Source organism: Arachis ipaensis, chromosome B07, assembly GCF_000816755.2.
Source record: "Arachis ipaensis cultivar K30076 chromosome B07, Araip1.1, whole genome shotgun sequence".
Classification (NCBI taxonomy): domain Eukaryota; kingdom Viridiplantae; phylum Streptophyta; class Magnoliopsida; order Fabales; family Fabaceae; genus Arachis; species Arachis ipaensis.
Window position 1 is genome coordinate 20,716,756 of NC_029791.2, and position 3,353 is coordinate 20,720,108.

At 24.4% G+C, this 3,353-nt stretch overlaps 1 long non-coding RNA gene across 1 annotated transcript; it reads right to left on the reverse strand.

Annotated features, from left to right (window-relative positions):
* LOC110264507 lies at positions 1,439-3,049 on the reverse strand. Its single transcript, XR_002350688.1, has 2 exons — positions 2,671-3,049; positions 1,439-1,988 (listed from the first exon to the last, which is right to left on the reverse strand). It is a non-coding gene; the product is annotated as an uncharacterized LOC110264507 (long non-coding RNA).

The following is a 3,353-nucleotide window of genomic DNA, read 5'->3' on the forward strand; positions in this document are numbered from 1 at the left end:
CTACAAAAAGTTAAAAGTTAAAATCAATTTATATTTTTGCATTTAATATAATTAAAAGATGTCCTATTTTAAAAAGTATGTTTATATTAAAAGAAAATATTTTAATTTGGATTTCAAAGCATCATTATTCATTTTGCTTGTTTTCAACGAAAAAAGTGTATCAATATATTAGTGTCATCATCCACATGCATAAAGCTAAGTTAATAATAATAAAAGTTGATATATAGTAAAAGTAAAATAGATAGAGATTGTTATGTCTGACAAAGAAGAATGTTGGAGATTGATTTGTGTATTAATTTTTTTTGGGAACAAAAATATCTGTTTTTAAAATCCTTCGAAACTGATTTAGATAATTACTGTGTTAAAAAATAGACTGAAGACTGATTTATCTACCAAAGTAAAATTTTAAAAATTAATCTGTGTATTAATTTTTTTAAAAAACCAAAATATCTACTTTTAAAATTCTTAGAGACTGATTTAAGTAATTACTTTAAATAATAAAAATTATTAAAATAGACATGAATTTATATTATTTAAAATTATACTTTTTTACCAAATTTAATACTCTCTTGGTCATAATTTTTTCATATTTATTTTCAAATATTTTTTTTAATTTGATCTTTTTAATGGAATCAATCATTTATAAATAAAAGACACGTTAATTCAAGAACTCACGATAAATAAAGTTCACCACTGAGTATGTTTTATAATTAAATGAAATGGTGATGTGAAAATAAAATAAAATCTATTTTAGTATTATTGCATGGGACAAGTTTTTGCTACACTCATTACAAACTAAATATTATTTCTCCTATAATAAATATTTTTCAAATTTTTAAATGAATAAAAATTTAATTATATAAACTATTAAAACTTTCTCTATTTAAAAGATTTAAAAATTAGTTAGAGGATGAAAATGTACTTTAGCCGATCTTTTATGAATATAAGATACTATAAATCTCTCTACAAGTGAAAAACAATTAGGAATAGCGGTCCAAAAGCTTAAAATAAAAAGCGAAGAGATTCAATCGTTGAGATTAAGGTTGAGCTTGGATAAATAGTTTAATTAATTTTTTAAAAAATAGTTTAAATAATAAATTATTATATTAAAAATATTTTATAAATAAGTTATTTTGTATTTGAATTTTTAGTTCTAAAAATATTTATTTTAAAAGAAATGTGATAAAAAAATTTATATTATGAGAGAAGTCATTTTGTTTAACTTTCTTAAAAAGTTGTAATAATTTAATTTTAAAAATTATACTATACATTAATACTATTACTTTTCATAAGTCAAAAACTTAAAAAAAAATTATTTTTAAAGCTTTCCAAACGAACTTTTAAGATACCACCCACCTGCCGGTTCTAGTGAGTGGTGGTGGCAGAGACTTTAATGGGTCATTAAATAAATAATATATCGAAATTCTATTTTTTTTTTTAATTTTTCGTGATATCTCCTACTATTTGCTTTTTTCAATGGGTTGGTTATTGTATATGTAAAATAAAATTCAAATTCTAAACGTTTACTTAAGTAGATTAGTAAAATAACTATTCAACTAATTCAAATTGATTTAATCTTGAATCATTATTTTGAATCAAAACTAATGTTATTTTATATATGATTTTAACTATTTGAAAATGAAGTGTTTACTTAGTCAATTTGAAAGAAAAAGAGAAATTGTATTAATTTAAATATTGACTAATAAAATAAATTAATTAGCTATTTCTCAACAATTCAATCATGAATCCTTATTGTAACTGAATCAATTTTCATTAGCAAGCACACATTCATCTTGTAATAATTAATTAATAACCGGAGTTATTATTTCCTAGTTTTGTTACAAAAGCCCCCTATGCACACAGCACATGCATGGAGGCTCCAGTCCAACCGGCAACCGGCTGCCGTTGTTGGTCAGGGATGTGAACCTCGGCCTTTTGTCCGCGGCGGCGGTGGGGGATGTATCGGTTCATCGTTGGCACGGCCGCTCCTCTTGATGGAGGAGGTGGTTTGTAACATAAAAAAAACAGCCAAATCATTCAAATAGAGATGTAAATCATTTTACCTAAAATAATATTTTGTATATTGATCGAGGAACATCTAGTTTCATTCTCTTATCTATTATTACTAAAAGAAATATGCGACTCATTTAGTTATTATAGAATCTTGATGGACTTCACATCTATTTAATGGTAAAAGAATGTCGTTATAGTATACAAGATAAAAGTAGAGATGAGTATTATTTTATTCAAAAATTTGGTAACTAAAAAAAAGAGTAAAGTATATTTTTTGTTCTTAAGGTTTATAGTTTTTTTTTAAAATATCCCTAATGTTTAATTTTATTTTATTTTGTCTCTAATATTTTTTATTTATTCAATTTTATCTTTAGCGTTTTTCATTTATTTCAAAATTATTCCTAAACGTTTTTTATTTTGTTCTCAACATTTCAGATGAAATTAACATTCAGAAATAATTTCGATATAAATAAAAAATATTAGAAACAAAATTAAATAAATTAAATATTAAAATATTTTTTTAAAAAATCACAAATATTCAAGATAAAAAAATATTTTATTTTTAAAAAATTAGCTAAAAACAATTAAAATTTATTTTATTTTTTTAGCATTAGAATATTTTATTAGTAAGAAGACTTAATAAATAGTATAACCTACCTAGGAGCAAATGAAGGATGAATGAGAAGCAGTCCGAGAAAAATCAAGCATTGAAGGAATAATAAGAACTTTCTCATGTTATTTGCTCTACTTCTGTCTTCTCTGGAAAGAAAAAGTGGGAACTTTCTATTCTATTTATTTGGTGATGTTTATTATCTCTTGCGACAGAATTGTTCTATTTATCAATAACAGCAAAAAAAAAAGGGAAAACCGCGTAACGCGGTGTGGGGAGGTGGAGAGGGGGGTGGGCCGACGACTTTGAGCTGAGGCCGTCGACGTCAGAGTCTTGTAATTGAACAAAGAATGTTGAATTTGTTTTTTTAGTTATTATTTTTTCACTCTAATGATAATCAGATTTGAATTTGCTCTCTAATTTTTGGGTTGTTGGAAGGAATTAGGTATTTAAAAATGTGGATCACATGACTAACATTGAAATATGGCCATGGATTCGTTACTTCCATTTTTAAGTGAGAGTATTCTTAACCATTATAAAAATATTTACAAATAGAATTTTGTTTTTTGTTTTTTAAAAGAAGCAATAATTAAAATTTGTCTGTCTGTTTCTTACTTTTTACGCATCTTTTTTTTCTTTTAATCAAAATTTCAAAGCAATGAATTAGTTGCCTCTACTAGGGTTTATCATTCATTCTTTATTCTTCTCCTAAATGAGATAATTTTTTTTC